At 31.7% G+C, this 18,767-nt stretch overlaps 1 long non-coding RNA gene across 1 annotated transcript; it reads right to left on the reverse strand.

Moving 5' to 3' along the window:
* Positions 1 to 13,483: 13,483 nt before the first annotated feature.
* On the reverse strand, positions 13,484 to 18,268 carry LOC134272752 (uncharacterized). The gene is made up of 3 exons (XR_009993277.1): positions 17,482 to 18,268; positions 15,411 to 15,526; positions 13,484 to 15,114 (listed from the first exon to the last, which is right to left on the reverse strand). It is a non-coding gene; the product is annotated as an uncharacterized LOC134272752 (long non-coding RNA).
* Between the last annotated feature and the right edge of the window lie 499 nt (positions 18,269 to 18,767).

Consider the following 18,767-nt stretch of genomic DNA (forward strand, 5'->3'; position numbering starts at 1 on the left):
TTTTGTTCTCCAAAGTATAAAATTATTGTGATATCGCAAGACCAATTCTGAGAGCTGAAATGCTTTACGCATAAAAGGTATTTCAATTTTCACACTTAGGAAACTTGTTTCATTTGTAGACATAAGTTTGACTGTATTTCTGACAAAAATGACTCTAGATTATTGGGAATGAAAATGGACACTGATATTTATTAGACTGATTTGAACAGATTCAATTTTGCGTCAAAATTGATCTTCTGAAGCTCTGTGTAGGCCATGTAAGTAGTACAGTCCCTTAAAATGAAACAACTTCCACTAACTATATCTTCCCTTAGCATAGGTTATTCAAAATATTCTTTGATGAATAAAATTGCATTCCTCACCTACAAATGCATTCATCTTTTATGATATGAAGCAAACAAACTTTAAACTGACACATCCTATCCCTTTTGTTTTCTTTTTTGTGGTCCTGACAAGAGATCATTTTAAATAAAAGAGAAGAACACGATCTAATGAAACTAAATCTCAGGTGTTTATTTAAAAGTAGGTTATTCGGTCTCCTGAACTCGACATCATAGTTTTCAAGGTGACCCTTCATTGCAAATTGCACCAAATAATTATCTTTTCACCGGAACGTTTCGATAAATATCTTTTTAAATATCACACAAAGCGAACATGTAAAGGGTAGAAAATAAATATGTTTTTGATTTGCAAAAGACTTTTTTCTTCATATATTACATTAATGCTTTTCTTATTCAAATATTACATAGTTACTATTTCATGCAAACTTAATTTAAATACCCATTTCCATTAGCGAAATTGTCAGTATCACTCAAAATTTATCTTTTCTACTTAAGCTACTTTGTGTTAAGTGTATTCTTTGATATATTAACTGAACAAATGCTTTTTGACAATTATGGATATCTTTTTTTCAATGGTTATTTTTATGCCCCTGTAAACGAAGTTTCAGGGGTATATAGTTTTTCTGTGTCCGTCTGTCTGTCTCTCTTCCTCTTTGTCTGTTTGTCCTCAAAAACTTCAACCTTCCCCATAACGTTTGATTTAGTAGAGCTATGACTTTCATGTTTCACATGTGTATTCCTTTTGAAAAGACCTTTCTTTGGGCACCACCAAATTTGAGCTTTTGACCTTGACCTTGGAGTTGGACCCATTTTTACAGGAAAATTTTAAATTTTTACTTTGGCAATATCTTTTAACAGTAGATACCAGGACATTTATGCGTCACATATGTATTCTTTGTCGAAATACCTTCCATTGGATACCAACAATCTTGACCCTTTGACCTTGACCTTGTAGATTTCCGTACTTGTAAAAAAAACTTTAACCTTGGCCATAACGTTTTAACGGGAATGGATATGGCTTTCATACTTCATATAAGTTATCCTTGTGAGAAGAACCTTCATTATATACCAAGAACTTTGACTCTTCGGTCTTGTTCTTTGAGATTGACCTACTTTTAAAAAAGCATAAAAACCTTGACTACAGCTTAAAAAAAATAACATTGGTTATAACTTCAGAACGGCCAAAACTAGAGCTATCATACTCTGCATAAGTATTCTTTGAAGTCAATATATGAAGTCATTAATTTGGTGCATTATAAAATTTACTACAAAAAAGCATCATAGTAACTTATTTCTGTGCTTTTTTTTCTTTAGCAAATATTGTCTGCAACCATCGCCCACTTTGATTTTTGGATACATTATGTAAAATGCTTTGAAAAATCACATTTTTCAAAATCTTTGTGGTCGACGGTGACTTAGTATGTTTTCCGTAAGAAAATGTCACTGAAAATTGATGTCTTCTTCAATGTTTTAAGAAAATATGGGAATATACACACGTTAATGACGTCACAATAAGCATTTAGGAGGTCATATACGAAAAACAATTTGTGTGTTCTTATTGCATATAATTCCTTTGAATTAGCAAGAACAAATTTAAATTTATTATATTACTTTCATATTTTTGAAAGAAATGCACGGCTTAATTTGTATTAAAACTGTACCTTGTTCTTTGTACAATTTCCAAAGTCAAAAATAGAAATATGGAAAATATTCATCTATCTAAGTCTTGATAATTAGTCAGTGTTTTTTCTTTCATATTTGTTTATGGCTTTTTTCATCGATGAAAGTTAAGATCTTCAGCGTATGAATAAATAATAAGTAATATCGATACTAATATACAATGATACAAGCTGAAAAAATGATTTATTACCTGGAAAGAGGTCCTCATTTAATTTGTTGAATATATAGTCAATGTAAATAGTAAATGTCGACAGCTTACATACTCCCAGTTTTCGGATCGTTTTGCAACTTTGTTATTGGCTGAGATAAGTTTTCTAAATAAAATATATGTTTTAAATAATTTCTATCTTGTGGTCGTTTTAGCAATCCAGTTAAACAATATTAAATAGGAACACTTTAAAGTATTGAAGCATAACATGTTGAGTGTCATATTTCCAGGTAGCTTTGGTAAGTTGTTGCAATATTATTTGGAAATGTACCTCACATATTTGGATATTAAATGTATCAACCCCTAAAAAGATACCTGGTAAGGAGTCTTTTAAAAAACCCGTATAATTAATGCATACACGGTTTTGGGGGAGAGATGTTATACAAAGGTCATTCAAAAAATACGAAGACAGTGTTCCTCATCATCATATTATTATTACAAAATTATAGATCATCGTGTTTTCGGAAATAAAAGTACTGTAGATCACTTAATTTTCGCGACACCTTATTTTCTCGAGATAGTCATTGACTCTTTATTAGCGAGGCAAAATTTTCACGAGTTGTGGTCATTGCTCTACATAATCTTAAGGAATTCTATTATACGCGAGAATTAAATTTTCGCGAGCATACCATCTCGCGTAATTACGCGAAAATAAAGTTCTCGCGAATAAAAAGTGATTTACAGTATTTAATTTGTCGAAGTGTGTTGTTTAATTCAATTTTGTAGATAAAGAACCCATATTAACCCCCAAATTTTAAAACAACATGTTTTGGTACGACGGGGCTCGATTAACCAACATTGTATTGTCAAAACAACGTCGACAAAGTTTTTAATTTCGAACACGATTGGTACATGTGAAGACTTCTCAGTTAAAAGAACCTATCCAAAAATCTAAACACTTAGTTTGCAAACAATTGTGCAAAAAGCTAGGACTTGATTGTCAATGTTTTCAATTTTTTTACCTTTTAAATATATTAGTTCAGCAACAGTGAAGCGCACATTGCGTTTAATGACGTTCCTCACTCTTTTGAAAATATTTTTAACTATAACCCGTTTCTTTCCAGATAATCCATTGTCCGATTTAAAATCACTGCAATTTAAAAATTGCACTTTCAATTTTATAAAAATACACAGTGAAATTGTTATACATTTCCTGGTTTATATAGTATTTTTTTCTAAGTTTGTTAAATAATTTTACCGGATATAAAGCAAATTTTTATTGCTAATCGCTGCTTCGTGACGTCCTCCAAAGTCATTTTCTTTTTTTTTAATCAAGTCCATATGTATTTAAAAACTTATATTTTTTAAACGGAATTGTATATCACATTCCCTGATTACATTTTAATTACAGTGTTATGAAGCAACACTTATTTTTAACATGTAAATTTATTTCATTTCATTTATGGCTATAAAGCTATATTGCTATAGACACTATGAATTAAACATTAGTAAATTATGCACTATTCACACGGAGAGTTTAATTCGTAGTAAATTAATGCGAAGTAAACTAATGCAAATCAAACTTATGCGATAAAAATTGCGTTCACACTACAGCGACTGCGAAGTAAACTAATGCGAATTAGAATTTTACTTTTGCAGCCTAGCGTCAGCACCGCTATTATCACGTCATTTGAAAATCACGTCACCTTATGCGCAAGCAGATGCATTTGATATAATGGCAAACTTAAGAGTCTGCATACACATTTTACTGATTAACAAAATTTTCCTTACCTTTTCAGTCAAAAATAGCAGAAGTACCTATAACTGACCACGGAAAAATGGAATTTGACTAGTTTTGCCATTACGCATGCGTCAGAATTTAATTCGAATTAGCTTCTCTTACCGTTCACACGGACCTAATGCTAAAGAATTTAATGCGAATTAATCTAATTCGAATTAAACTAATTCGCATTTAATTGTCCGTGTGAACGCTAAGCAAAGCTAATTCGCGGTAAGTTTACTTTTAATTCGAATTAAAATTTCCGTGTGAACAAGGCATTAATTGATTTTAACATTACTCCGTGACCCCAATTTGCTGTTGTAAATTTTGATAATTTTTAATGAATTTTAAGATATATTCCAAATTCTTCTCAAATGATTCGAATTTTCTGGAAAATATGTGTACATGTACCAAATTTGGATATAATATGACGTTAAATAAAAAAAGGTAAGGACACAAATCTACGACCTTTTCGAATGACCCGCGCACGTTAATATAATCATAAGAATCTTAAAAATTGTGAAATAAAAGAAAAACTGTCACTTGCACGCACAGGTGCAAAAATTAAGAAACGAAGTACATGTGTAAAGATTTTATGTAAACACTAAAATGCATTATTTACAGAGTCAGGTATCTATATAACAAGAAATCAGCATCGTTTCAGAAAAAAGAAATGAACCAATTTTTTTTTATTCACATACAGAGCAATAATTTTTTACTTAAAAAAATGTTGCAGTTTTCGTTACTAATTTAACCCTGGGAACAGTGGCTCCCCCTTTTTGAGAAAGCCCCCTTGCTTAACCTAAATTTGTCCAAAGATCAGGATTTTCCTCAAGATTGACGGCCCTCCTCGCTTAGTTATTCATTATGGGAGTAACGACATACCTCAATTTGATTGAAATCAGATCCTGTGATTCCCTCATATACCTGTTTCTGGAGGGGGTAAGTTGGTAGAATTAAGGTCTACATAGGTGCAAACATTTTTTTGGACATTGAGAAATTTAAATTGTATAAAGGAGTTAACATTAAGCGTATGTATTCACTTTTCAATGTCAAGTGCGTGGTATTTGCCCCCAAGAAAAATGTCCAAAGACAAAACAGTATTATTGAATATAAATTACCGTTAATTACTTCAATAGAAAAAAAACATGTAAATAACACGTTCAATTAATTTATTTTGGCCTTTTCAAATGTTAAGAATACTTAAATTGATTACAGATTAAGTAATATTTTGTAAATTTTTATTTTTTAGAATTTAGATTTAAGTGTAGATTACTCTAATTTTGCAGAAACTGGTACAGTGACAACTATAGTTTTAGTATGCTCTCAAATGTTGCCTCGGCGACATTGGTGGTGGTGGTGGGGGGGGGGCATTAATCAGCAAGGGATGGAGCAGTTCAGAAAGCGCCTCAATGGCAGTGTCGCAAGTTTCTTAGTATAGGCCTGGGGAGATATATAAGGTACCCTGAGATCCGCCCCGATTGTCTGGAGTGTGAAATTGCATTCGTGGAGGACCTAAATTCGTGGGTATCTACATACTTTTAGAACCACGAAAAATAAAGGGTCATGGAAATTAGTAATTTCACATATGTATGAAAAAATTACCTATGTTACGTCTATTAGATGAAACTGCTGAGTAATGTACAAAATATTCGACTATAAGGTATCCGATTCATATTAGGACGTAATTTTCTTACATAAATATCCACCCTGTGCTTTCCATAAACGAAATCAATCAACCTGACTTGATAATGAATTATTAGGACCAGAAACTCTAAACCACTTTGATTATGTTAAGAAGATATAGTTATGATTAAAATGATAGCTATAATGGCTTTTGTAGATTGTTTCGGCGATAGAGTTTGCCTCATCGGGGGTCCCAATAAAGATAGTCCGTGTTTATTGTAAATTGATTTTATAAATTGATCTCCTATATCTTTATGCTTATTATACGCAATGTTACGTTCCGATTAGAATAGGTCTTTGCATGTTTGTTCTGTTTCAATATATTCCAATACTTTAAAATACGTTTTTTAATCCTTTCACACGAGAATTAAATTTTGTAACCATGACGTGTGGTCGGCAAGACTTTCCATTTTCTCTGTTTTTAAAAAAGAGTTGTCTTTCCTTCTGTGTTCATGCTTGAACGTTTGGTTATATACTGACACGCAAAAGAAACGCAACAAGCAGTAATCTACAAATGCTTGATTTTTTTCATCTTATGATTTTCAAAAGCGAAAAAAGTAAGGTTTAACTCACTTTTCAGAACATCAGAGATTTGATAAACATGTTAAATGTTTATCTGTTTACTTTACTAAGTAAAATATGACTGTTAAAACACCCCCCTCCCAGCCATTCAAGTAAAACGTGAAAGACTGTCCTAAACAACAATTGCAACTTAATTTCTACGATACAATAGGTTCATTAATATCGAGATCTAAGCTAAGGAATTATACTTTGCCATTTTTAAATGCCCGTTTTTCAGATGATTAGGTCGAATTTTCTCTAATTTAGAGCAGTGTAGCCACCCTTGGACTTCCGGTACAAAGACTGTACTTAATGCATATGATACGTAAGACCCTGTTGAGGCGTAATATAGTGAAATTTCGCATCAGCAACTCTCCATCACCTTTACATTGAAAATTTTCAGCTAGAACAATGGAAATGCGTACATAAGCCATTTTCGAGTAGCCTTAGCATCGTTACGTGAAACGATAGGAGAGTTTATTTTTTAGAAATATTGCTGCATTACTTTTGATGAACAGTAAACCACCCCTAAAACTCCACAATATTGCCAAATGTTTTGTTAAACATGCATTTTTTTATTTCTGTTAAGCAGACTCAAACTTGACTTCCGGTTATGGTATGGAAATCGTTCAACTGTTAAATTACCGATGTTTGCTAAATTGAAGATATTAATAATTTTAAGAAACAAAATTCTTTACTTTACATAATTATTTCCCCCTAAAGTAGGATGTTGCGTTTCTTTTGCGTGTCAGTATATTTTTTCGTCAGAATAGTCTTTCTTTGAAAGATGTCCATTGAAATCCCGTAGAATCGTTTTAAGAAAATGTGTTGTATGTATTTCTGGAGTATCTTATACATTTTTATGCACCCGGATCGATAGATCCGAGGCGTATATTGTTTTTGTCCTGTCTGTCTGTCTGTCAGTCTGTCTGTTTGTTTGTTTGTTTGTCCCCAAACTTTAACCTTCGCCATAAATTTTGAACCATGAAAAGTAGAAACTTCATATTTGGTGTGCATACTTCACTAATTAGGTGCTTTCAAATGACACCAATTTTAATGACCTTGTGACCTTGAATGTGACCTATATGCTAAAAATAGCTTTTCTGTCTGCAAACTTAACCTTCGCCATAACTTTTGAACCAAGAAAGATAGAGACTTCATATTTAGTATGCATACTACACTAATAAAGTTCTTTCAAAGGACACCAAGGTCAATGACCTGGTGACCTTGACTGTGACCTATATGCTAAAAATAGCTTTTTCGTATCTTTCACCATAACTTTTGAACCATAAAAGATAGAGACTTCATATTTGATGTGCATACTCCACTAATCAAGGTCTTTCAAATGACACCAAGGTCAATGACCTTGTGATCTTGACTGTTACCTATGCTAGTATGCTAGAAATAGCTTTTTCGATTTTTTTGCCGCCGGGCGCATAGTGTTTCACAAACACATCTTGTTTATGAAGCCTTTACACAGAAATATTTCATGCACTGTTGCTATGAAGGCATTGAGAATTATTTGTTGGTTTGATATAAGATTTGATATCCAGTTTCTAAAGATTCTAAAGATACCTATTCAAAACTAGGTTATTCGGTCTCATGAACTCAAAATATTCGTATGCAAGGTGGCTCGTCTTTGCAAATTGCATTTCTTTTCTCCGGAATGTTTTAATAAATATTTTTTTTTACTACACACAAAGCAAACAGCAAAATGTTTTTTTTTCATTTCTACAGTTTTGTTTTATGTCACTTTTATGTTTTTTCAATCAAATATTGCATGCCACTGTATTTCATTTTAATTAATTGAAACAATTTTGCCCATCAGTAAAATTGTTATTATCACAAAAATTGCTATTATCATATATCTGTTCGATATATTCTATTTTAACATTTCTGTAAGAAACAATTATTTTGACCAATGCTTCTTATGTTTTGAATTTATTCCTTATACATGTAATTGCTTAAATGGACATTGATGAACATCTTTTTGAGAACAAAGGGACTGCCATTATTATCAACTGGTGATACCAAATGATGATAATGTTACCAAAGTTAAGTAAGGCGTGTTTACGGTATCACATCGTCTAGAGTGTGCGACTTAATCACCTGAAAAATAAGGCACTGGCAGATGGGGTTTTTTTTTTTGTTTGTTTGTACGGTTTTGGTGTCAATTTCAGTAGCTTCAAAATGATGCTATTTTACCTGGCGGTATTCAGAAAATGATAAAAAAAAGTACATGTAATTTTGTTCTTTTGCAAATGAATTTTATCATTTTCTATTCGAGGAACCAACGACTTTAGTAAAATATGATCTTTTTTTTAAACTGCATTTTTTTAATGTACAGCTGTGTACTTTGAAACATTTATTAAGTTAGAGATTACTTTGTGGTAATTATGGATATTTTAAAAAGGTTTATACATGTCCTATTTATTTCTCCATGTTAAAAGATGTTTAATTATAAGATATTTTATATTTATTTTAGCAAAACTACATTTGTCATTTCTGGCTAGGAAAAGGTAAGTCACTTGTAAAAGATAATTAATATACTATTTACAACATGTAAAAATAGCGTGACGTCAGTGGATTAAGAAAATGAAGAGGGAAAATATGACGTAACACGAATACTTTAGGAATTTATCTTTAAATATTAAAATCAAACTAATGATTAAACATTTTACTTGTGTTATATCCTGAAACAAACAAATATTTAAGTAATATTATGTGTCAACAAACAAATATTTAAGTAATATAATGTGTCAACATGTTGTACAGCACTACTGCGGCTAATGATTAAAATAAACTTAAAGACTTTAAAGTCAACTTCTATTTTTGAAACACATCACATTATTTAACATTGTTCATGGAATTTGTACAAAGCCCAATGTCAAATAAAAAATAGGTGAAAAAAAAGTACGCAGCACTGTTAAGGCTAGAAAATGGCGGCGGGGCCTAATTTATACGGGAAAAGTTTACTGTGACGTCACACAAAAATATGACTTTTTATGCATTCATCGTATTACCCGAAAATGAAATATTATGCAACTTTAAACTGTATTAGCATAATAAACAACAATAAAACTTACCAATGCATTAACAAAGTCGCTAGTTAAATCCCATACAGCTGGTTTTATACAAATCACTGATCTCGATGAACTTGTCAATCATGACGTCATTTTGGTAAAAATGACGTATTTCATGTACTGTGAAAGGCAGATTTCGGAATTTTTTAACAATGAAAAATGCGTTTTATTATAAAACAGAATATTATTTACAGGTATTTTAATGGGCTAATTATACCAATGTATAGCCTTTGTTAAGTGCGATTATTCATCAACTATCGAGAGAATGTATTTAAATAATTCTGTCCTGTTGTAATGTTCAGGTTTGGTAAATTTTACATCGAGGTGCCCCATATAATCGCTTTTTCGCAAGGGCATACACTAAATAAATCTTAACCATTTTTTGAATATAAATAAAGGATATGTTCCTTAACTTGAAAAGTGCTGCTGCCTTTTTAATCGAGAGCATGACTTCATAAGTACACAAACTATTTGGTAAAAGTCAAACATATTTCGACATCAGCCTATTTACTTGAAATTTTAACTATAAAAACGCCAATTCTATTCAAAGCAGCAGCACTTCCCAGAAAGTACAAATTATGCAGAATCAATTAATAGTTTAAATTTTTAATTTCAACTAGGGTATGCCCTTGCGATATTGAAATTTGTAATTGACCTACATTCCGTGTACCTACTATGCATTCATCACGTGACTGTCCATCGATGGGACCAAACTCCATACAGTACAGAGTAGGTTATGCTATGGTATTTCCATAAGTATTTAAGTTCTGTGATAATAGAACAGCTGAATAAAAATAAATTTAGTTTTAAAAACAATTCCCGTTTTTGCACTTCTATTTTCCGTTGATTTCTCATAGTAAGCCTTAACAGTGCTGCGTATATAACAAAGTGTTAAAAAGCGGTCATTACACTCGTAATCCTACTTTATTTCATACCAATGATGTTCATGACTTTTTATCATTGTTGAAAGTTTAGATCTACAGCGTATAAATCAGTAAAAAGTAAAAATGATGATATTCAATGTGAGAATAAGGAAGGTGAGATTTATTACCTGATAAGTGTCCCTCATTCAAAATGTTGAATATATTGTCACGTTATCCTCTTCTGTTTAACTCATAACATCGAACAGGAAGTACATCACTCCATGCGGACTATCGCCTGGTTAATGGCGGCTGCTTGAATACTTCCAGAAATTTTACCCCTCTGCAACTTTGATATTGGCTTATATAAATTGTCTAAATATAACATGTTTCAAATATTTCCTTCTGTACGGTCGTTTAGAAATTCAGTATAATAATGTTACCTTCAAATGCTATACTTTAAATTATTGAAGCATGGCGTGTTAAGTGTCAAATTTCAAGGTAACTTTGGTAAGTTTCTGCAAAGTTATTTGTAAATTTGCTTTTAGTATAAACATTATCTCCCACATTAAAAAGATGCATGTACCTGCTAAGCAGTCTGCTGCAAAAAACAAACAATCAAACAAACAAACAGAAATAAAAAAAAAAAAGCGTTAAATAGCTTTATGCAATATACGAGGGTTATTCAAAAATACGTAGACAATTTTCTTCATCATCATCATATTATTCAAACAAAATTGTGGGTCAGCATATTTTCGGAAATAAAAAAACATTTATTTTTTTTGCAGTTTGAAGTTTCATTCAATTTAATAAATGAAAAATCCATGTTAGCCCAATTTTAAACACACATGTTTTGTAACCACAGAGCACATTGTAACGTCAAAAACACCGTCGAGAAAGTTTCTCATTTTTTTCAATTTCATACAGGATTTTGTCTTTTTTATTCAAAATTCACCCATAACTCTTAACATCTAGTTTGATAACAATTGTGCAAATAGTTTGAACTACCTATATATTGTCAGTGTTTTCAAATTCCTTTCCGATTTAATATATCAGTTCCACAACAGTGAAACGCGCATCGAGTTTTGTGACGTTGACAAGATTTGTTAGGCATGACCCGTTATTTTGCAGACCATGCTTAAATTACATTTTTAATTTATAAATTAGAATTACTTTTATCGACAAGTATTTATTTGATTTTTTTAATCACTTAGTTTTCAAAGTAGTTTTCACTGTGCGAATGAAACACAATATCATTCAAAAATTGTACTTTCAATTTTATACAAATATACAGCTATTTTTTCATGCATTTCCTGGTTTATAAAGAATATATATATATTTTTAAGTTTGTTAAAGAATTTCCCGAACAAAGATAACGTTTATTGTTACTTGCTGTTTCTGGACGTCCTCCAGCGTCATGTTTTCCCCTTTTTTAATCAAGTCCCACTCTGTTCAGAAACTGATATCTTTTAAACGAAATAAAATATTACATTACCCAATAACATCTTAATTGATAAAACAATCCTAAATTAAATTTAACATATATATTGTATTTTGTTTCAGCTCCATTTATTAGAGGTATGGTTATATATACCATAAAGTGAAAATTAGTTAACTACTCAATGTTGCTCCCTGACCCCAATTTTGCTGGTCTAAATCTTCGATAATTTTTCCTTTTATAAATTTGAAGATATTTTCCATTTTTTTAACACAAATTAATAGAATGTGTTTGTAAACTAGAGGTACTGTGAGCAATGAGCTCAGAAAATGATACCCCTGACTTCAATATGAATATAATAGCAGTGTCCATGTTTACTGTCGGAAACCCGAAATGCGTGTCAGATCAAAAAAAAAAAAAAAAGAATAGGATGTGTATAATGTCAATATGTAATAAGGATTTTGTGAAAGTTTCATAAAATTTATTTCAGTGGCATGAAAGGAGTGGCGGATAAAAGATGGGTACCCCAACGGATGTACAGCTAGACAGCTAGACAGACAGACGGACGGAGGGACGGACATACTGATTACTATATACCCTCCCGCTTTTCAAGCTTTCCAAACTTTGGATATAACATGACGTAAAATGGGGCCTAAATAAAACGGACAAAATTCTGCCAACTTTTTGAGTGACCCACATAAGTCAAATACATCAATATTGAAAATTGTGTAATAAAAAGAAAAGAAAACAAAACAAGAAACAAAACAAAAAATTGTCACTGGCACGCACAGGAGCAAAATTTAAGGAAAGAAACATAGATTTATAGTGAACACTTATATGCATGATATGCACAGACAGGCATCTATATAAAACATAATTGAGTAATTGAGTAATAAAAAGAAAAGAAAACAAAACAAGAAACAAAACAAAAAATTGTCACTGGCACGCACAGGAGCAAAATTTAAGGAAAGAAACATAGATTTATAGTGAACACTTATATGCATGATATGCACAGACAGGCATCTATATAAAACATAATTGAGTATTGTTTCAAAGGTTGAAATGATCAAAAAAAATATTCATAAATGTTTTCACATACAGAGATGTTATTTTGAAGATTAAAATAAATTTTGCATTTTTCGTTACAAATTTACCAACGAATAACATACTGGGAAAACATCGATCGAACATCTGAATTTTAGCACTTTAACTTTAAACAGTGTATTATTCAAGAAATAAGGTATAATTTTTAAACATCTATCGGGATATAAATACGGGTTGGTCACGAGATTAAATTCCATAAAGCTTGAAGGGCTTTATGATGAATTTAATCTTGTACCAACCCGTATTTTTAGCCCGATAGATGTTTAAAAATGATACCTTATTACTTATATTTACATTTGTGACTTATGCAGACTTTATATTTTCCTGATTGTGACCTTAATAGCTTTGACGTGTAAAAATGCATTATTTTTTAAACCCAACGGCATGTATACAATCCACTGAACGCGCGTCGACCCTTTATGACGTCACTGAGAAATTACGTCAAACGATTATCTATACGCACATCTATGACCTCTTGACCCTGTACCTGTATTTATACAGTTATAGATACGCATTCCATCCAGTAATGTTATATAAGGGAAAACATTTGCAAATGTAAATATTTAGAAGAAAAAAAAAATATGTGTCTTGTGATGCCCTAGTTTTGTTGAAATTTCCAGCCAATACACTTGCTTAACAGAGCAAGCACTTGACATCCTATCGCACGCGACATAAACATAAACCTGTCAACGGAAACGATGCAAATGTATTCGCTTTTTTAAATTTTAGCAGACTATGTTCAAGGAAGTTATATTACTAATGAATTCTGTGTTTCACTTTAACGCATTCTTTGATGCTTAAGGTAGTACGAGTGTGAAATCAAAGTAATGGAAAACAAATGATTTTGGTATTAATGGATACACATATGTATAAGCAATACATGATTATAATATAAAGAAAAAGAGTGTAGCCGTTTGCCCCCTAGCGGTTGCCAAACTAAGGGAGGTAACTCTTTGTGATATTTTCCTTAAAAATATAGTCCGCACACCAACTTAAAAAAATAGGTCAAAGATTATGTAAAATTTTGAAATGATAATTTTCATTAAACAAGGAACATCTGTTCTAAAATTTAAAACCAATATTTTTTTTTAACAAATTCTAAACTGTGATATCAGCGCCACCTATGACGTCTATTTTTTCTGACCAAAGTACATAAGTTGTGGATCTTAATCAAATTATAAAACATAGACAGAGTAATGGAATCAGAAAAAAACAATTTATTTTTATAAAATATAACATCAATCAATCAAATTTTCCAAATTTAAGCAAAAAGAGTGAAGCCGTTTTGAAAATATTTAACCCGAATTTCCTCTGATCAGCTTTTTTCTGCAAAATTCTTGTGTTTACGACTGCTCTAAATTTGTCTCCATTTATAATTCAATAAAAACAACTAAAATGGAAAATGGGCATGGTACAATATTCTATGAACTATATATTACTTAAACAATATTCATTTGTAAAATAAAGAAAAGTTGTTTCATTAATGTCCTCCATAGTCCTCTATACTATCCAATGATTCGAAACAATAAATATGAGAAATATATGAATTGTTATCACATATTTTACAATATGCAGAGTAATGGAAATAAAAAAAATGCATAGGTTTCCATGAACTGTAACAGTAATTAATTATTGTGTCCAAGTTTCAAAAAAAAGAGTGGAGCCATTTTGAAAATATTTAGCCCGAAATTCCTCTGATCAGCTTTTCTCAGCAAAATTTTCATGCTTACGACTTCTCTAAAATCAGTTTCATTTCAATAAAAACAATCTAAATAAAATATGAACATGGCACAATTTTATGATCTATGAAATACCTGAACAACTTTCATTTGTAAAATAAAAAAGAAATAAAGTTAATGTTTCACAGTGTATGACCTTACAATGCCAGTTATTATTGTCCATTGACCAACAACAAGATATGAAAAATATGAATCCTTTTCATATATGTTACTACATGCATAGTAATGGAAACAAAAAAATGCATAGGTTTTACATGAAATATGACAACAATCAATCAATGAGTCCAAGTTTCAGAAAAAAGAGTGGAGCTATTTAGAAAATATTCAGCCCGAATTTCCTCTGAACATCTTTTCACTGCAGAATTTTCCATAATTTCACAAGACAGTATATCAATGCATGAAAAAGTACAGGAACCTCATAATTTCTTATATTTCGACCAAGTTCCACCACACTGTCATTGGTAGACAAAAAATCCATTAAGCTTGTAGGACCTGTCCTAATGTTTACTGCTTTCACCTCACTCTTTGTCATTGTGGTACATTTTCTTTCCTCCAGTCCTAATTCCAGTTATCTCTCTTACTTTTGGGTGAATTGGAGTCTTTGGTAGTACATGTAAATATGTTCTCGTCTGGTTGAAGTGGTTTTCTCCATTGATGGTCAAAATTTGTAGTATATGTGTAGCATATGCTCTGGCTAAAATAAAATAAATTATATTAATTATATATTCATTTATTTAGGTAAACTTAACTAGGAGAGAAATATGGTATAATAAACGTTATACTCCCCTACCAAATACCGGTACAACAGATACATGTACAATTCAAAAGAATACATATAAGAGATGCATCACTCTCATTTAAAAATTATCCACTATAGACTTGACTTTTTCAAAAGTAGGTCAAATGTCAAAACCAGTTCAATTAGTATGCCCTGGGTTAAAGTTTTTCCAAGATTTAGTCAAATTCCATGATAAAGGTAAAAAATTTTACCCATAAAAAACCTCTCGTTGCTGGTAATTTGTCTTTATCATGAGAACTCCTCCACATCACATCCAGAAGCCTGCAAAGTTCCTTCCCGAACTTCATTTGTAGACGTATTCTGCTGCCTGTGAAACAACAAAGATATTTGAAGATTAACAAGTCCTTGAACAAGATATGTTTGTTAAACACTTATTGCCCACTACCACAGATAATTGGAATTTTTCTAAGTCGAATGGACATAACTCTGTAAAAAAATCCCTGATCTTACCTACCCAAAACAACCTTGACCTAGATATTCTTATGATAAATCTGTATATTAAATTTCATTTCACTACATGCAACCTCTGCAAAGAAAATAAACAGAAACTGGTGGTGGACCGACCGACCAACAGACATACAGCTGCAAACAGACAGCTGCAAAGCAGTATGCCCTCCCTTGATACTGATATCATATCCCTAACTGGGGAAAAAATCTTACCCCACCTCTGTTGATTTTTCCGTGAAATCCTGGCTTACGATTGGTTGAAATCTGTCACGTGAAGGCGGTGGATTACTTATACCCGGTCAGTTGTAAATCCATACCCGGTCAGTAGAAATCTATACCCGGTCGATGTATAACGTCACAAACACGAACGTGACGTCATAATAGGCACAGTATAAGCGCGATAAAGCATTTAGCAGAGAAAACCATTTATAAACTACAGATAAATGTTACATCGGTGGGGTAAATTCGTTACATAGTCGGCTCCGCCTCGCCAGGTATGAAATTTACTAACCAGGTATCATCCCATACCCTGTCACTAAAAGACTATGTAACTAATAATACCTGTACATGTACAATTATCAGTAATGAATTAAGTATATTAAATTAAATAACACAGTGACTACAAGTTTCTTGAAATTATACTGATATGACCTCGAATGTGATTTTTGACACTCACTAGGAATTGACTTTTATTGAATTTTCTTGACTTTCCATGTTACTTATCAATAAAAGTAAATGACTAGAAATGTTGTGCTATGTATCAAATGATATAATAAAATAAAACCCCTTACCATAAAAAAATGTATGTTAAACTTATGCATACCAACATATTTCCCCCCAGCCACCACTACCCTTTCATTATTTGTTTATATGTAGATGTGTATCCCTTATGGTCTTATCTGAATTATCACAATGTGTAAATATAGATGCAGCATTGACCAGGTTGGGCACAGTTCCTTTTTCGGGGAAGTATTACTGTAAAAGGGAACTATTACTCTTTTCAGTAACAAAAAACATTACTGAATTCGGGAATTTTCACTCATTTAGTCTCTATTCCTGTGTTTGTTTTTAATAAAAGATAAAGTGCAAGAATATTTTCACATCCTCTAAATATTTATTGTCTATTAAGTATATGTGTGCTCAAAACTGCAATATTTATGGCTGCAAAAAGCTGAAAAAGAGTGATGAAATATTTCTATGATATAGATTTCTTACGGTAACTTACCTGTGTTAAAATTGCGATAATGGATACGTTCAGCACTTGCTAACTCGTTCATGAGATTATTCGTTCTTATTTAATACTATACTATTTCTTTAAATGAAATCGTAATAATAATTTTGAATATCATTTCTTCTTTTACAGATGAAAATAATTATTTGAAATATTAAATTTTAAATGATATTCTTTTAAAATTGTCCTGGAATGAATGCCCTTATTAGATTCCATACTTTTGGTACCATTATCAACAGGGACAATTATTAAATCTCATTTTACGCTTGTCTGCAGCAATGGAGGTCCGAATTTTTCAATCAGCGAGGTTTGTTTGATAAAGATAAAACACATCACACTGTATTTTTTATGCACTTTTTATTTAATAAATGGATTAGATGCATTATTTAAAAAAATTGACAAAAATTCCCCAATTGAGTAATGTTTTTATTACTGAAAAGAGTAATAGTTCCCTTCTGTAGTAATACTTCCCCGAAAAAGGAACTGTGCCCAACCTGTTGACACGTTTTCGTTTGAAGATTATGAATAATATTTATTCAATTTTAAAGACATATTTTCCAACAGAAAATCTCCCCTATCCATACCTGAATCTAAATTTCTTCAAACTTTTGCTTCAACTTAATTTACAGATTAGCTTCTTTGCAATCTCCGAGCAGTTTGTTTACATATAAAATGCCGGGTTATGTACTTTCTATTTCACAACGGGGAATAACTCTAAGAATATCTCGAAGAAAAAACATTATCAACATTACTAAATCGCTCAGCATATCTTGATAGAATTGATTTCTCGTTGATATTTGGCCTTATTCTGTGCACCCTAATTCCTAAACTTTTATTTAACACATTGTCTAGCCTCTGGGACATATGAAACCGACACTTCTTGATAGACTGTCGAAATATCGGCACACAGTCACAGGACACATGAGCGGCAGCCCACATGAGCCCCCGTAACCGTGTTTGGCGTGTTACATGTATCTGATACTTTTTTCTTACCGGTATTTGAATAGACCCTAATCAACTTCTGCTTCTGACTGGTTTCTGTATTTAAAAAATCCGTTTGCGAGTGGCAAAGCCGCCCTCAGCACGTCTCATTTTCGGCCCATTTTCCGTTGTTCGTCATTTTGGGAAATCCAGCGCTGTCGTTACTATGGAGATCGGAAATGGGTCAGTTGTCGTAAAATTACGAGACGTACTCGATGATAATGCAGATATTTTAATACTCATTTTCAATCAGAAAAAATTAAGTAGTAAATTTGAATGTACAATATTATTTATTATTTAATGATATAAACACTTTTACTGACATTATTTTGAATGCAACTTTTACAACTTTCGATCTAATTTTTGTTATGTAAAATGCTCACACTCATACAACCTTAATTGAAATTCTAAATTCTTCTCTTGTAGTAATTTCAGTAATTTCTTGTTTAACTATGCCCTGTGCAATATTCAGCTCATCTTCACCAATCGATATTTTTACAGCTAATCAATAACATGAAGATCTTGCATTTCAACGTAAATTTTCAAATATTGAATGATAGGATTTTTTCAAATTAATTTTATTGTTGTTTAAGTTGTCTCAAAAAGTACGTTATTTTCCGTCTCCATATGCGGTGTGACGAAAGAATATTGCTTTTTCGAATTTTTAACCCTATTCATCCTCTTGAACATTTAAGGAGACATATGTTCGCTGACATATTTTTTGTCTATACCGAAAAAATCCATTACGGACCGAGTAACGGGCCCAGAAACATTGAGAATCAAGACTCCACTACGACACAGTGGGGTTTAGTATTTGTCACTCAATAGCCTAGAAACCTATTGATATATTTCCTTTAAGGTATGTGGGACATGTTAAATTAGAAATATA

Source organism: Saccostrea cucullata, unplaced genomic scaffold (assembly GCF_032062105.1).
Source record: "Saccostrea cucullata isolate Sc308-1 unplaced genomic scaffold, CSIRO_AGI_Scuc_v1 ctg7886, whole genome shotgun sequence".
In the NCBI taxonomy this organism is placed as follows: Eukaryota; Metazoa; Mollusca; class Bivalvia; order Ostreida; family Ostreidae; genus Saccostrea; species Saccostrea cuccullata.